This window comes from Apostichopus japonicus, chromosome 23 (genome assembly GCF_037975245.1).
Source record: "Apostichopus japonicus isolate 1M-3 chromosome 23, ASM3797524v1, whole genome shotgun sequence".
Classification (NCBI taxonomy): Eukaryota; Metazoa; Echinodermata; class Holothuroidea; order Aspidochirotida; family Stichopodidae; genus Apostichopus; species Apostichopus japonicus.
Genome location: NC_092583.1, coordinates 2,068,764 through 2,087,747, shown reverse-complemented (window position 1 = coordinate 2,087,747; position 18,984 = coordinate 2,068,764). Strand labels below are relative to the sequence as shown.

General features: G+C 35.1%; 1 protein-coding gene and 1 long non-coding RNA gene across 3 annotated transcripts in view; one reads left to right on the top strand and one right to left on the bottom strand.

Moving 5' to 3' along the window:
- The window catches only part of LOC139964561 (metabotropic glycine receptor-like), a 65,138-nt gene that overhangs the window by 30,811 nt on the left and 15,343 nt on the right, over positions 1 to 18,984 (bottom strand). The window lies entirely within an intron of this gene.
- On the top strand, positions 12,134 to 18,602 carry LOC139964570 (uncharacterized). 2 transcript variants are annotated; one of them, XR_011792016.1, is made up of 6 exons: positions 12,134 to 12,498; positions 14,102 to 14,330; positions 15,003 to 15,166; positions 15,814 to 15,951; positions 16,834 to 16,934; positions 17,573 to 18,602. It is a non-coding gene; the product is annotated as an uncharacterized lncRNA (long non-coding RNA). The 2 variants fall into 2 exon arrangements; XR_011792015.1 differs by lacking the exon at positions 12,134 to 12,498 and having other exon boundaries at positions 12,505 to 14,330.

Sequence of the window (18,984 nt, the reverse complement as noted above, 5' to 3'; positions counted from 1 at the left end):
CAAATTATGCCACGTAAAATCTATAGTAAATGATAATTTCAGTTTTAACGTTCGACTTATATGCTTCGGTTGTTTCTGACGTTACAGTGAAGGCTAAAAGTCAGTTATATATATATATATATATATATATATATATATATATATATATATATATATATATATATATATATATATATATATATATATATATATATATATATATATATACATACATACATATATATATATGTATATATATATATATATATATATATATATATATATATAATGCGTGATAATGTTTATATGTATGGTATACATGCTTCTTCTTTTTTTAATTCTTAATTTTTTTTTTATGAACTTAAGCAGTAAACACAATGGTAAGGTGTTGGAAAACCTGTGTTACCTGGTTTAAACAGAGAGTTTTCCATAACAACTCCCTGGTTTAAACTTGAAACTATGTCTGTGTGTTACCCTCTGTCTATACAAATGAAAACTATATACACGAACAGAAACATCGGCATGATCACATGATCACATACCCACAGAACTCGACGAAGTGTACTGACATGGAAAATCAAATCATTTCGATGAAGTAACGTGTTTTCTTTCGTGTACAGGTTTTTTAAAAATTTTTATCGGGCATACCCTTTTCTAAAAGAAAAAAAAAGAAGGAAGGTCTAAAGCGCTAGATACAAGTCAGCTTATAGCATATGAGCCTTGAAGTTTTCCACATGTATTATACTAAGCGGTTTTTTAGCCACCAAAATGTAGGTCATACTTATACCATATCACATTCATCTTATACCTTACTGATTATTTAACTTAATACAAGTTGATTATATAGTTTGACTCCCGGGTGTCAAGATGTTTGTCCCTTATAATTACCCCCTCCACCGCCCTCTTCAATGTCTGACCTTATATATAATAAGTAAATTCTTTGCTCCAAAAACACCATAACCCGTGCCCTTCCATATGTTTATACACCCCAAATATAGAACTTATAAAATCACACAAAGGAATCTTTAATTCACATTTTTGGTCGTATAAAACTTTCATTTAAAACTTTTTATTCAAGGGAAGCAGTATACACGTATATAGAACATATAGAACTTATAAAATCACACAAAGGAATCTTTAATTCACATTTTTGGTCGTATAAACTTTCATTTAAAACGTTTTTTTTTCAAGGGAAGCAGTATACACTATACTATACTATACTATACTATACTATACTATACTATACTATACTATACTATACTATACTATACTATACTATACTATACTATACTATACTATACTATACTATACTATACTATACTATACTATACTATACTATACTATACTACACTACACTACACTACACTACACTACACTACACTACACTGTACTGTACTGTACTGTACTGTACTGTACTGTACTGTACTGTACTGTACTGTACTGTACTGTACTGTACTGTACTATACTATACTATACTATACTATACTATACTATACTATACTATACTATACTATACTATACTATACTATACTATACTATACTATACTATACTATACTATACTATACTATACTATACTATACTATACTATACTATACTATACTATATAGATAGCAGCGAGATCATTTTCGGCTCTTGTCAACTTCCTCTTTGCAAACAAGCCCTACATGTTTTAACTAAAAGTAAATGTTTCAGTTATATTGTCCAACTTTTCATCATATATACCAATTTTTGAGAGACCATAAAAATTAAGAACGGGTATAATTTCATTACTCTCAGCGCTCGGTTCATTAATACGTAATAAACTCTGCCCGTATATCGGTACAAATCGTTTAACTGGCACTGGCAATTTTCCATGCAGCCTTTATATACCATAACCCAATTACGAACGATACCCAATTCAATTATACCATCAGGATGACAGCTTGATAATGATTTCTGAATATAGTAATGACATACTTTGACGTAAAATGGGAATAAAACATTTTTTCTTTCTTTATTCAGGGTTTGATTGATCTATGGATATATTATATTTTGTAAAAGTCTATATTGCGTGCGCAAAATGGTTAAAATTATGATTATTTATATTAACTTTTATTATTATCCACAAAATAAATTACTAAATGAATTCTGGGTGTATAAAGCTTTGAAAATAGACAATATCTAAGAAATGAGTAACCTTGTTAGAGAAGAGTCGGAGATGGGAAGGTTTGGGGTGGGCTGGGGTGGGGTTGGGTGGGGGAGTGGCGGGGCATGGGAGGGTATAGAAAGCGGGCGTGTACCCAATCTGTATGGCTGCAGAAGCAATATCTCAATGAGACGAATTAGTAAGTAAAGTAATATAAAATTGATAAAAACCTGACGATTGGGAAGGAGAAGGGCCGTTTACTAATTTTAAAACATAACGTGAAACACAGAAAAAGCGTTGTCTATACTATTTTAGTTGTCGTTAACAGCAGTGTTCTTTCTTTTAGTACTAGTGGTCTATATATTCGCTAAGCGTCTCTTTAGTGTATTAAGAACAAAATGGGGGGGGGGGGGGGTGAGGGGCCATGGGAGATATTACCATTATTCTGCAAAATAAGCAAAATATGGAATATTACAAATTCGCTGAATTTTTTTTCTGAATGCACCTGGCAACAAACACGATAGTTACACCGAATCATCATTCTGGCAAATGGTTATGAAAATTGTATGCACTCCTCTTTTTTTCTTTCATAAAAGTCAAAAGTCATAAAGTGTACACACCGTTTGCTTCAAAAGTCACTTGCAAATTCAGATGAAGTATTCCTACACGATTTGCCCTACTTGAAGAAGCCTTGCACTTCTGTGGGTGATTAAGGCTTTTGGCAAATTCATCATACTTCAAGCTGACCAAACGGATTTCAAAGGAACCCCCCCCCCCCAAAAAAAAAGACGATATTGGTGAAAGGTATATTTCCTGATCGTATAATGCAGACATCACGAAGACCATCCACTGCCGATTTTACGTTTCATGGAATGACGAAAGGGATTTATTTGGCAAAATGAAATACTGCATCACTTTCAAGGAATTAGTGTCAATTAACTATAGTAAGAAAAAAGATTTCATAAGTGACTGACAAATTTCTTTTTGCCAGGATTACAGGTTGTTGTGTTCAACTTGGATAGTTAAATAACGTACTCAAAATTTCTCCATTTTATTTTCTTCCCTTATTACGGATCTTTCAAGCGTAAGCGTATATACCAGTACATCACCTTCAAACGTGTTGGGTCAAGATAACGGACTTTCCTATTTTAATACTGAATAATTATATGACTTTTTAGTCAATTTTAAAAGCTGCTTTTTAGTCAATTTTAAAAGCTGCTATATGACATCAGCTTAATATATAGAACGGTATAGGCTACATCGATGCTTGCACAGGAAAACAAAGGGCCCTTTTGTCCTCAGATAACGGACAAAACATAGAGTCTTAGCAGTTTATTTCAGGCTTTTTATTTGGTACATTGTTATTACTGGTATACAGATAAACCGATTGAATTTATATTAAAAATAAAAGTCGAAATCCAGGAGATGGACGTCACAACTACTTAGTACCAACATAATAAAAACTTGTTTTAATGAAAAAAAAACATGGAATCTTTTTTTCCTTTTAAAAATATGAGATGAAGGAGCTAAGAAAATGGCAGTGACGTCACGCGTTCTTCGGCGATCTGTCTAGCTATCTATACATCAATTCCATCTGTCTGTCCATATACGTCTGTCCATTTCGAAGATGGCCCTGTCTAACGGATTGTTACTGTGTCTATATCTCCCGGTGATAGGCACAGCTTTTTCACAACTATTTCAATGGAATTGACTAGAAAAGTTCCCACCCCCTCCCTCCCATGTACCCTAATTTGCACCCTCAGTTTTACCTTTTTTATATGAAATTCGAACCAATATGGTATCCCATCCATTTACACCTGAAAATAGACTGCTCGTATACTGTGCATTATACCGAGGAATCCTTCTACTTTGACATCTTGCTTGCCTATCACCGTAGGGCTTTCTAGAAAATTGAATTAACCGGAGAGAGAATGGACGTATAAACTACAATATCTGTCTATTAAAGAAGATAGGATTTCATTATGGCGATATGAAGTCACGATGACGTTATCTATGAATATTGGTATTAACTTCAAGATAACTGTTGTACATGTATGCTGCAGGCTATATACGTATAGTCCCATTTCATGTGCAGCTTATAGAAGTATATTTCTCAATTTCTAGTTTATATGTATATAATATAAAATAATATATATATATATAAATATATATATATAATATAATATAAAATAATATATATGTATATATATATACATATATACATATATATAATATAATATAAAATAATATATATATGTATATATATATATATATATATATATATATATATATATATATATCTATATATATGTATATATATGTTGAGACTAGTTGAGACTGGTGGAACACTAGAAGCTGTTACTCAGAGTTTCACGCGTTGAGCGATCATCAGACAACTCTATATATGTATATATATATATATATTGCTTTAGGCTGTTACATGATATAATTATACGTACAGGATATGCGGCAATTACTATGATGTGATTCCATTCTGAAGTTCCATTTGATACACCGTCGACTCGTTAATATGGTAAATTCGTACGGTGAATGCCGCCCTTATTGAAATGCTGAAGGTTATGCGGCATTTCATGTTTGTGTATGGTCAGTTTTAAGAAATGCCATTCTTTTGTAACTTCTAATGTTATGTAATGGACTACACACGGCCCGTTCATAATATTGCAATATATATCATCGTGGGATGCCCTAGGCTATATAGCCATTCATATATATATATATATACATGATGTATATGCGCTTATATATTGTATCACTTTATAATCAATATCTTGGATTGGGAATATCTCTGGAACGCCAACTTGTAGTTTGTTTATATTCATATCTTTATAGTTTTCACAGAATAAAAGATTATTAGCAAAGAATTAGAAATATTTGATTTCTGCCATAATCTACCGATAGACACAATTTCTGGATGCACGAAGCAACTTTAATAGCTAACCTTTTGCACGGGCAATACATGCACGTGTTTACACTAACAACTATATACACATGGCGGTTGTCACATTATGAACGTACTAGTTTTGTATATTGTTACCAAACGCGGGTGTCAACTTAACTTGCTAAACATATGTAAACAGTGTTAGATATGTCCCTTGTTGACTGTCAAAGATTCATCTTAAGATGATTACTCCACGAATCAAAGCTTAACGGGAGATTTATAATTTATCGTTTGCTTGGGAATTTTACAGGTATATGCCGCCAGTGATAACAAGTTTATTTCAATTTTCACGGATTCTTACAGACTTCCATTTATCGATTCTATATTTATTGACTTTCAATGGTTAATTTCTATTTGTTAGCTGTGCTATACTGATAGACAGTATCGTTATTAGTTTATATGGTTATATTATGTTTCATGAATTTGAAATTAATGTAAAAGAGGTTGATATTTATATACATAGGCGTGATAAACATAACGCTATACATATATATTAAATAAAAATTAACACACGATCCTGACAGACAATTGCTTGAACATTCATCGACAGTATAGATTCCTGAATTCCAACTCCCACGTTTTTACAAGCAAGTTCATGAATGCGTATATATTTTACACTCCAATGAAAAGTTAAACGGCGACTAATTAATGAAATTGCTATTTCGACCGCGGTTAAAATGATATTGGTATATATATATATATATATATATATATATATATATATATATATATATATGTGTGTGTATATATATATATATATATATATATAATACATATATATAATCGATCTACCATAGGAAATAACTACACCCTTCAAGTCTACTTTCCCTAAACCTGTCAATTCTACGCCATTTTATTTGGCAATGATCAAGATTGAGGTTTAGTCGAGACCGTTATTCAGATTTATGATTTAGAATATCCGGAAATTGCGTGACAATCAAAATTCTATTTTCTGATCAGGAGAAAAACCTTGAGATATTCCACCAACTTTTTTTAAAACTAGGCAAGGTCTTTTGTGTCTGGCAGAACTATGGAGGCTTTTTGGTTTTTAATTGGATTTAAATTTATGTTCGAATCGAAAAATCGTGCTCTTTACCTTAAAATAGTTGGGTTTTTTCTCCATTCAATAGCTTCAGGGTGTATGGTGCTTTGTTGTGAAAAGTGTGCCGATCCAAAGAGCAGTTTAATGAGTCAAAACTGAATCATATGTGACACCAACGAGAATCTCGCTTTCATATATAATGTTAATCACAAATCTTGTCATTCAGTTAGTTTTCCAACAGTAGTTATACGCGATCGACCTACGTGCTAACCAAATCTTATATGTAAATTATCATATAGCTGAATATACAGTCTAGCTATATCAAGAGAAGAAGTAACGTAAAGGTCTTAGCATATACTGTGTCGATGTTTATGCAAAACAGAATTCTTAAAGAGTTGACATTATAGGCACAAACGTATATAACTCTCGTTTGCTCTAGGCCAGTCAAGACCACTGCTATATATCAGCCCAGGGTTGTATTTATATATATATATATATATATATATATATATATATATATATATATATATATATACCACTTTTGAGTTTTGAGAAATGACCTCTTACACAGCTGAGGTTCGTCAATCAAAGTGGCTGGACAGCTTAGTCTAACACAGAGACCATTAGGTCAAGTTCCTCAGATGCAACACTTAACCCAATGGGAAAACATACAATGCGACTTTCATGCATGGGCTTGCAAGTAATACGTTGACATTGTATTACAAAATTAATCAAGGGTAAAATGGAGGCCGAATGTCGTCATTGGGTTAAAAGAAAGCCTCATTAATGTTAGAATATATAAAGCAACCAGGCTCAACATTTAGGTATGAAACTGAGGAGCTGACGTCATCATTAATGTAACCTTAAAAGAGCATTCCGGAATTATTTTTGAATATTTTTGAAAGATGAATATCTTGAAAACGAGAATAGCTACAGAAGCACAAATAACCAGTGGCGTCACCAGACTTTTCAGTCTGGGGGCACAGGGGGGGCACCAGCATTTGATGGGGGGGCACTTAGGTGGATACGGATCAATGTCCTGGGGAGGGGTCTAAGGGGAGGGGGTGCCCCTCCAGGCGCGGCGGAACGGGAAAATTATTGGGGGGGGGACTAATGTGTAGAGACTATCTAAGCGGAGCGCCACCATCGGTTGGCGCGGAGCGTACAAGAAAATTTGGGGTTTTTCAAACCCCCAGATGGCCGGAAACGGCACTTCCCGAGTGTTTTATGCTGCGAATACCTAGCCCTAAAATATGGGTCTCAAGCCTGCAATTTCTCAGATTGCAAGCCCCAAGCCCCCCCGGTTCCGCCGCCACTGCCCCTCCCCCTCCCCTTTGGAAAATTTTCGCATGGGCTAGATGCAAAATGCTGCTACATTTGATGCTAAATTCGATCTGAAGATATCTCCAGAAATTGCTATTTTTGAGGTAATGATTTTAACAAGGCGCAGAATTTTGCGGAGGATATGAACCACATGCTGTCGATATTTTGCCTAACACTATCAATAGAAGCTACATTTGTTGAATTAATGTGTGCATGACCCCGACTCCTTTCTTGTCCTTTCCGTTTTCGCCCATTATCTATTAAGATGTAACAGGTTCCAGCATCGTTATTGGCTCCTATCAGGGATCTCACCATGCAATCCGAAGTTCGATCCCACATCGAGTATGGCTCAGTATGCAGGTGTGAACATTCGCCATTTGTTCCTACAAGCATCTGACCTCAAATGACCTCTGCACCCCTTACACAACAGGGTTAATATATGGGTCCACAAATATAGGCAAGTATGGTGCCTGCGGACCCTCACATTCTCACATTTCGTCAGCTCCTAACCTGTCAACCTCAGACCAAGTCAACATATTGCAGTACCCTCCCTTCTCACAGTCATGTAGCTCGCGAAGCGGACTTGTATATCCGCTGGTATGGCGTGAGCACTGACACATTCAATGTAAATATCGACACCTGTTGTGATGGCGCGGGTTACGACTTCGATACCCGACGTTCAAGGATAAACTTGTTAATTTTTTCGCAGCTCATTTGAAGAAAATACGAATTACTGTGCTTCTTTGTCCTTATGAAAAACCAACTCAGATGATGGGAGTTGAATATAACAAAATATATATATATTTTTTTACCAACCCAAATCTCAGATGGGGGGTTACCCGGGGGGGCACTAGGTTTTCCAGGGGGGGGGCACGTGCCCCCCTGGCCCCCCCTTGGCGACGCCACTGCAAATAACACTAAACAATATTCCTTTTTTTACTTGGATTATAACATATAAAGACAAAAATTGCTGCCTTTAAGCTATTCTTTAATTAATCGACTAGACACTGTCTCCGGATGTTAAGCAGTGTGTGTGAGGGTACGCGATATGTACACACATGGTCTTGTTCACCAAAGTATTTAAGGAAAGTCTCATTCTGTATATATGCTATCAATTAATATACTGCGGTTGGTTGAAATAACCATTTCGTCCCGTTAACATAAACACTATGGAGCTGTTACCTCCCGAAATCAGCACACTATATGGAACATCTCTTGTGAGCTTCACACGCTACAGATAGATGTCTTCCCACATATTCTGATTGTTGGGCAAAGCTGATCCCATGTATCTTCACAAGGTCACGTCTTACACATACATAGATATAGTGTACGTGACTGCTACCGCATGGACAACTTTAAGAAGTGGTGCTACATATACCCAAATATATTGCACAAACAAATTCAATTAACTCACCACCCCCTCTCTTCCGTTACACTATACTCAATTAATTTTTCCCCATTACTGCACAACTTGACACAGGTAATAGAGACGTTTTTATCTTCCATTACGTGCTTCAACCGGGGCGGGCGGGGGGGGGGGGGTTGATAAGTCGTATATATATATATATGTATATATATATATATATATATATATATATATATGTATGTATATGTATGTGTATGTGTGTATATATAAATATATTATATATAGGCCTATACATATATATATATACATACATATACATATATATATATATACATATATATATATATATATACATATACATACATATGTATATGTATATATATATATATATACATATATATATATATGTATATATATATATATATATATATATATATATATATATATATATATATATATATATATATATATAATTTATTTAGCCTATATATGCCTCTTGAGGCTTCGGGATTGTATACGCCTTGGCGATCACAATGTAATGAAGAAGTTCTCTCACAGTTATGCAATGTAGTGTATATGATGGTGTTATGAAATGAATCGATGGTGAACTATATCTTAATGTACCCCTGGGGATTATCCAGGGGATTAATAATGGTCAGGGCGTCTTGGTATAACAGTTATATCGTTCCAACGTTTTGCACTCTGTGATCACTCTGTGATAGTAACGAAAGGGGTCTATGCATCTAACAGAGTTATGATTCGGCCTCGAAATGGTGAAGGAGACGATAAGGAGAAGGGCAGGGGAGGGGAGGGAGGGGGAAGGGGGAGGGGAGGGTGATAGGAAGGGGACTTGCTCGCTATAGGGAAACACTACAGTGAACATGGACTAGGGCGATCATTCTGAGAACATATTTTTTCCATAAAGAACTACAAATAACGAATTATTAAAACAGGATTTTTATTTTATATTTTATTATGGTTAACCCCCCCCCCCTCCCCCTACAATCATCTCCCTTTTGGACGTGTAATAAAAATACACTGATAAATATGTTTATTAGTTGAGCTCCGCATATGATTTTGAATACGAACACAATTTTATTGTAAGGATATATTAAGCATTGTGCTGTTCATGTTCCATTTAAAACGACAAGAACAATTAAGAAACATCACGGCTCTTGTATATATGTAATTACACGTACATATATACATTCACCAATACATGCCACATAGACACGCATAGAACCATACAGTTTAAACACGACAGTATACGCATACAAGTTCTTGTGCATGTATTATTTACATTGTAGAGTCTTATACTCTGACCATAGTGCACAACTCGTGATTATTCGAAGCGAGACCATATCATCTCTGTGAACGTGTTGCTGTGTCAACACGTTTTACTATATATACATCGGGTATAAGTCATATCCAGATAAGATGGATTTACTTATAGTCACAGCGTTGAAAGATATACACGCACGGCTACTGAGGTTCACGATGGGTATCAACGCTGGGCAAATTCACTTAAATTTCGTGGACAATGGGCGTTCGACGGTTGAAACTATATTAAACTATATGTAAATAAAAAAAAATAAAGAAAACGTATATATCTTTTGTGTGTTCTGGAATATGCACATGTATGATTATATTATGTGTTTCCTTCCAATATAAATATAAAATATATTGTGTGTACCGTATGCCACACAATCAGGAATAACTCCTTAATGATGCATAAAATGACGCTTTTAGGCCATTTCTGACAAGAAAATGCAATTCATATTGTTTGTGTGCATAAACAAAACTTATACCTTTGTTTTCATCAATTATTTTAATTTGTGACGTCACTCACGTCTGTTTTTTTTTGTGACATTCAAGGGCGGCCATCGAAGGCCTCGGGATATTGATGGTAATGAAATAATATCAAGCCCCGGTAAGCCTTAAGGAAATTTGTTTTAAATGGAAATCATAACATGTTTACACTGACCGTTTTTACGCTCTATTTCGTCAATTTCGACCTATACAAAATCGCTTTGGTTACAATTTCGTGAAAAAAGGAACACGATGTTTTGGGAATGTTAGTGTTTACCTTGAGGGTCACTCTGTACAATATAAGAGAAGGATATAATTTTTTTCTGGAAAAAACAAAAATTGTTTCAACCGATTGAAGTTAATTAATCTGCATATTGAACCACAAACAACTGGTTAGATGTATAATTGTAGGCATTATCTCATTAAGCTGCATAAACAAGTTTATATAAAAATTAAAAAAAATATGATAAGGGCATATTTTAGTGCGTTGATCTTTGTCCATTAGAAAGATAGATAGATATAGATAGATTTATTCGTCCACAAAAATATGGAAATATGGAAAATAGAAATGAAGAAAGAAAATAAATAAATAAATAAATAAATAAATAAAAAAAAGATTCTTTTGAAATAAAACTGTACGTATGCATGGGACTAGGCTGAAATACAATTAGAGCAATATTATTAATGGAAAAGGAAAGAGTTTCTATAGATATGAACTGTTATATTAATATCATTGGAATATAATTAAATATGCAATTAACTGTTCAATGCTTGACATCAAAATTCTTTTTACAAGATTGGGGGGGGGGGGGTGGTACAATAGAGGGTCTGGTCACGTAATTGATCTTGGGCCCGATTAGTTACTCAAAGCCTCTGTCGATGGGTTGAAGAAGAGGAAATGGATGTTGGGGGCGGGGGGGGGGGTGGGAGGAGTATACCTACTTTTCTCCACCCTATTATTTGAGCTATATATGCCTTAGGAAGATGCCAGTGCCAAAGTGTAAGATTTAATATATAAATAATATATATATATATATGTATATTCCAAGATATATATGTATAGTCCAAGATCCGCCGCGGATGCGTATTCCAGGACACACACCTTCTAGCTTACCCTGATAACCCATGACAGTGTAAGGTATACATTATAATATTTCTCTCTATAAATATATCCGTTCTTTTTTTGGCATTTATACTCTCAGCTTAATACTATATATCTGTGTAAAGTCCCTTCACAGTTACAGTGAAACACAAAATCAGTTTTGTTTTTCAGTCTGTCAAATTATGTCTGGATTACTATGCTGCTTTTCCTATGTTTTACCACCATTTTATAATTAGAGATTATAGAAGACATATCTGTACATACATATATATATAGAGAGATATATAAAGGCTATATATATATATATATATATATATATATATATATATATATATATATATATATATACAGTATATATATATATATATATATATACAGTATATATATATATATATATATATATATATATATATATATACAGTATATATACACTGCAAAAACTCCGGTGTTAACATTTTGGATTTAGCTTGTCGGTGTTGAATTCAGTGTTGATTTGACACCAAAGAGAATGCAATCTGACCTTCAACCTCGTTCAGGTAGAAGTTTCAGCCAATCCCTTTCCAAGTTACTCTCCTTAACGCGTAAATACATGATGTCATAGAAATCGGGACTCCTAATTGGTCCATAGTAGTGGCAGTAATTATCATATCGATATTGTCGGCGAAGCTGTTACAGCCAAAGTTGCGCAAAGCAGACGAGGTGCAAACGAAGGGGGCAATATGTTCGTTTATTTTCGAAATGAAGAAAGGAAAGTTGTGGTGTTCAAGGAATTCAGAGATTTGATTGAAACAGGTATGCATTCTTTTGGCGATAGGCTGTGTATAGCCTATAGGTTTTAACTTTCTCGTGAAATGATAGGCAATCCACGGAGGCAAGGGAAGGTTGCCTTTCATAACTTCATCATAGGCAGATGCCTAACGGAAGCCTATTGCGTAACTTAGGCCTAGGCTAATTGTTGCCGAAGGCCCTATAGCCTCTACAGGCCCAAAGCCTAGGCCTATAGATCATTTGTAACGTTATAAATCATTGCGTAAGCCTATAGAACTGGCAGTTTAATTACTACTTTCCCTTGAACAGGGCTGTGTATCACTATTATATGTATCACTTTTAAATTAAGAGTACTTCTTCCCCTTTTACTAATTCAATGTGAAATGGAGAGTGATAGTTATACCATTAGCCTACCCCATACTCCATAGTCTCGAATATAATGCATGTATGATGTAGCCTAGCCCAGTTCAAAGGGTCGTCGACGACTTGACCTAGCCTATATGTATAGTTTACGCCCCAGCTTGTTTAACTTAATAAGGACGTACCCCTACTGTAAGTTGAGGCCTACAGTTCTATTGGCCACCAACAAAACTAGGCTAAGACTAGAGTAAGGCCCTTAAATAGCCTCACACTCATCATCACACTGATTATAATGCAAGCAATACAATTTTGAGGTGGGTTCTCAATCGTTTCGTGCTGCATTAAGCTGCTGTCGAAAGACATAATAAATAAGTTGCATTGAATCTCTTGCTGTTGAGCATGTCTAATCATCTCTGTGTTCATGAATAGACTTTTTATTATAAGTAGTTAGTAGGCTTAAATGAAATTGTTACACTGGAAAGCCATAGGGCATCAAATTTCATGCCTAGTAGCTTGCATCCCTCAATAATCCACAAGAACATTTGATGCAGATTTAGCCAACACAAAGACCAAATATGTGATAGGCCTTATATGATTTCCAATATTTCCAATTGATGACAGACTGCATATCTTAGATTAAAAGAAACTATGTAAAGCTTGTTTGTTATGTTGGTTTTGGCCAACTTTTGACTGCGAAAGGAAGCATATGTCTAGCGTACATGCTTAGAAAGGCAAAAAAGTAGATAATTTTGAAGCACTTCATTACATATTTACATTGTCAATCTTGATTTTCAAAGTAAAACTTGTACTGCAGGTCTAAGTGATTTCACTGTAGGCTTTTTCTGCAAGGCATGTGTAGGGTGAATGTATTGCAGTCTACATGGTAGTTTTATTACCATTAAATGTTGGCTAATTGCCTCGTTAGGGCAAATTCATAAAAAATCAGCAGTTTTTACCATTTGAATTACAAATTCAGACAAATGAAGCCCCAACTTTTGGTCACTATGTTTCTGTTTGTATACTATCTTGCAAACATGCAATTTGCTGAGAAAAATGACTTTGAGCATGAGTTAGACATGACGCTCTCTGTGCAGGCCAACTTAAGGGAGTAAATTTAATGATACAAGGTCAAGGGCTGTTAAATTTAATGCGTACAGACCTATTTCAGGGCTTAGTCCTAACAAAATAGACTTAAGTATATATGCATGACTAAATCAAAAGTATGATACTTGCTGGTTTATTCTATTTTCTTTCATATATGATACAGCAAAGAAGAAATTCAAAATTGCTGAAGATGTGATACTTGTGGATAGAGAGGATGGAGCAGAGTTTGATGAAGATTCTCTTGTACCTCTCCTTGAAATGGAGCCAAACACAGCCATCATGGTGTTAAAGAGAGGTGAAAAGTGGGGTTAGTGGCAAATAAGGAGCTACAGACAACGCAAAATACTCTGCTTACATGAATAACCAGATGTGTTTCCAATGGGAAAATGAAGGTTAGTGTGGTGGGATCTCTGACAACATTTCCTTAATTAGGAATAAGCCTATACCTTTTGTCACAGAAAAGATCCCAGAGGTTCCTCAAAAATGACATTTGTTGTTGTTTTCGCCTCGTTTGGTGGATAACACCTCAGACTGGCTCCTTGATCCCCAGCATTTCAAATTGGGAATTTTGTTTACTTTCCATACCACATTGAGAGTAGTGTGTAAGCATAGTTTATACGGTGGCAGTCACAATCATATGGTCAAGATAACAAGGGTTGAACGTTGAATTTTGACTGCAGTTTATCAGCGTTGTACTGTTTTTCCCATAATTTTGGCAATTCCCAAACGCAAAACACAGAAGATTTGAAGAAATGTCTCATGTAGTGAGGGTATATGCAAGTACAGCAAAACAGATAAGACTTAATTGCAACTAAGGGGTAGCAGCGCTGCGGCAGTTTTAATGTCTGGTTCTTATGGCTAGTTCTGTGAAGTTTTGAAATCAATGTGTTACATTACTTGCCATTTTTTGTGTGGTTGAAGGATTGATTACTGGTTAACCGATTGAAAAATTTGACCGGTTATCAGTTCATGGATTGTTAGAAAATGCACATTCCTATTCATTACAAGAAATGTGTTCACCTATCTCTAGCTATGTGCTTAACAGCAGATTTTCTTTTATTTAGTATCTCCAGCAGCTGCAAGGGTTAAAATAGACAGCAATTCAGATACTGATGTAATTTCTGAGGAAGATGATACTCAAGATTATGCTAATCTTCCCTCCACCAGTTCTGCACCTCCCATGAAAAGATTTAGGGAAACAGAAGCAACAACATATGAGGCAGCTGAGGTAATCACATTTAAACATTTCTTTTAATGTTGAGGGCTTTATACGATTCAATGGAAACCTGCAACATGGCAAAACATTTGCTCCAATTAGAAAGTTTTGGTATCCTCCTTAGCATGTAACAATCTTTGTGAAAATGTATTGTATTTATTAATAATGCTTGAATCCACTTTGCTCCCAAAGACTTTGGATATAGCATAAAACAACTCAAGAAGCTGCATACATTGGTGTTGGATTTGGGGTTTGACATCTGGACTGAACAGAAATATTACTTTTGAGATTTTCATATTTGCTATTAATTTGCAAGATTCTGAACAGTCAATAACCTAACAAATTGATGTAGCCTTAAGCATTATGGGTTGAGGTGGGTGTCACCAATGTAAAATATGAATGGATTTGGTGGGAAAATAAGTGGGACTGACGTTTTGATGCTGGGAAGATCTCCTGTAGAAGTCATCTCTGGATTTGGAATGGTCTTTGGGTATCCAATTTAGGATTTCAAAGGACATTAGAAAACAATAATACTAATATTAAAATAAAAAGAATGAAGGTCTTTTACTAATTTATGTTACAAAAGCTCTAATTATGAATCTCTAAAGTTCATTACAACTTTCAAGAATCCTTGTATTTTTTTCTACACTTTATTAAAGCTCATAAGTGCAGTTCTTCAAAAAAAGTGCAAGTGGAGCCACTGTTTTAGCTGAATACAGAGCCCAAAAGTGTCGGAACGAAAAGTCCTGGAGATTGTTGGTAAACATTGTAGTTGCTAACATGATGGAAGTACATGGGTAAGTTTTATTTTTGTAGTTGTAAACAGAGAAAATCATGATTGCTGCAATGAAATGTTTAAAACTTTAACATGTCTATGAACATGGATTAATTGACACATGTAAGTATGTAAGTGCTCCATTGATGAAACATTTAGCTGGTCAACCCATGAAGATAGTTGGGAAATTGGAGAGTGGCAGTAACAATTTCTGACTGCCACACTTGTGCCAATTTTTAACCAGGCTAATTGGTATGTTCCTGTTACAGAATGAGTTGTCTGTTGCTTTGTCAGATCTGATCCTGAGCTGGGGATCCATTGTAAACTTAGCCTTAAAGATCTCCTGCATTGGCCCCAAATTAGCACAATAATAGAAAAAATGTGTTTGCTTTCAAGGACAGTGATGTGACATGATCAGTATTAACCATTGAACACCAGGTATTGCTTTTCATTTTAAATATTCTCCACAGACAATACCATATGCTGAAAGACACATGTTATTGAAATTGTGTACACAAACTTAGTTGGGCTAACCCAGGCAGTTCAATTTCATTATGTTAGAAACTTTCCTAGTTCATAGCATGTTATATTTGGGAGCTCTGACCAATACAGCAGATAGCTGAGCGCCTTTAAATACCCCTTTCTCCTCTGTGCAAGTGAATTTCAAGGCCCAGGTTATTAAATTCAGCATTGGTCCATTGTTGTTTTTAAGAATACACAACATTTGAACTGACCAGTATTGCAGGTTTATGGCAGATTTGTGGTGAGAGAAAAGGGCCTTTAAGTAATCACTCATTTAGTAAGGCAAACATCTAATACACTAATATCACACTTTATTATGATATAATATACTATTACACCATATTATAATACACTTTATTTCCCCCTACATCTACCATCACAGACGGACGCCACCTACGGTCACAAAAAGAAAAAAAGAAAAATGCAGTCGGTATTGTCAACCTGTTTGAAAACCTTCAAGACCCATACACACCAACAGGTCATGTAAGTAATTAATTTAAATAAACTGCAGGAGGACCCAAGACCCCCACCAAGGGTTTTGGGATTAAACACTCGCTGTCATAGGGACATTATTGTAAATTTTGGAACTATACTTCAAAACAGTTGTTCTGCAGTATCATAGTTTAACATTAAATGCAGGGAAAAGGCATACATGCATAGGAGGGGAAATGGTTTGTCTAATGCAGGGCCAGTCAAATTTTACATTATAGGTATCATGATCTTTCCAGGACAAGAGGAGAACTTTTGTTCTCACTTAAAATGTTGGGACATGCATGATTTGGAACTGGACATTGCCATGGAAAACATTTCATCTCCCCCCCCCTTTGCAATTCTTCCTTTAGATGCCCATGACTTCAGTAGAAACAGAGGAAGTTGTGGTTAAAGGTCTCTTGTATAAGCGCTGTAGTTTTGCTAGTTCAAACTAAAATTACTGCCACATACTCATAATTTCTGAGAGTGTTTTTGATGGTAAAGATGTCTTGGAAGCTACTTATGAAGACTCCTAGCAATTTTCAACCTACAGCTTAACTTGGGAAATGCTATTAAGAAATCTCCAACTGGAGAGTGGTACATAAAATGAACCACAGCTAGTACTAAGTACATTTCATTATTATTTTCAGGAAGCTTTTTATGATGAAAGAACCAAAGGAGGATTCCTTGCAGCAAGGATAAAAAAACGTCAATAGAGGAGAACATCATTCTGAACAATCAAACATAACTCCAAAGGACCCTGCCTGCAAGCAAGATGGAGACCCCATGCTTAAAAGGCCATTACCTGCTGTGTCTGATAACCTGCAATCTGAAGATAACACTACAGCAGATGTAAACTGGATGAAACATACCCCTGCTGTATCTACAGATTCTAATTTGGTCTTTGAGAGGATGAAAAATACTCTATTAGTGAGGAGAAACATGTTCAATGCTATGAATTCAGCAGGGCATATAATAGAGGATTTTCCACAATTCAAGATTACTCGAGGCCTTGTGAGTATGACACAAAGTATTCTGACTGGTGTCATGTATGCTATTAGACTGTGGATTGCATGCATTTACAAGTGTGCGGGGGAGATATGTCTGTCATGGGCATGGACGTCGCTAGAGGGGGTGTGGGGGGTTGCGACTGTCGCACTTTAAACTTTCCAACTGTCGCACTCTCATTTTCACATATTCTTATAATTTGCGAGTGACCTAACATTTTCGGTCAAAATTGACCTTCAATCAGTCATTTTCACCACGTTTTCTTTGTCAAATTGAGACATTGTATCTCGCGATCCTTATACTCCACCATAAAAAACTTTGTTAGAATTTTGTTTGTAGCACATTGTTTTACAAACCATTGTTTCATGGATTTGCTGTGAAAGAGGCAGTACCTCAGCAGACTTATGTCAGGAAAACCAGTGAACTTGTTGACTTCAAACCACTGTCATTACTGAGGATTCAATCCAGATGTGATCATACACTTATGTCTGTCCAAGGCACATAATTTTTCAATGAGTTAATTTTGCACATTTTTTGGCTGAAGTAACCCAGTCAGTGTTCGTTTCTAACAATTGTTTTTATCTGTGAACAGTTATTAAATTGTTTCGCCAGCTAGAATATTAGAGAACATGCTACAAATTACCTTTTAATCAGTGTTATGTGATTGCCAATCGTTCAGTTATGTTAAAACATGTAATTATCAAAGTAACACTGTGTTATAGTTCAAGTGTAAAGATATAAATACACAGTGTACATTGTATACATACATCCGGGTATTAAAGTGTGATACCATTGGTTTCCATGCATGTGTTTATCAGTTTAAGACAAAGGTATAATATTAACTTTAAGCATTTATAATATGCAAGCATTATGATCTGATTTATCTTCATTAAAAAATAAGTTTCTAATCAGTTAATGGGCTTGCTCATGTTAGACAAGCTTTTGTTCATTCTTGTTTATGCACTTAATAAGGTGTTTTCTGTACAACTGATGCTTCTAAGATGAATATAAAAAACGTGTAACACATTTAAAATGGCATCTATGGCTTTTATCT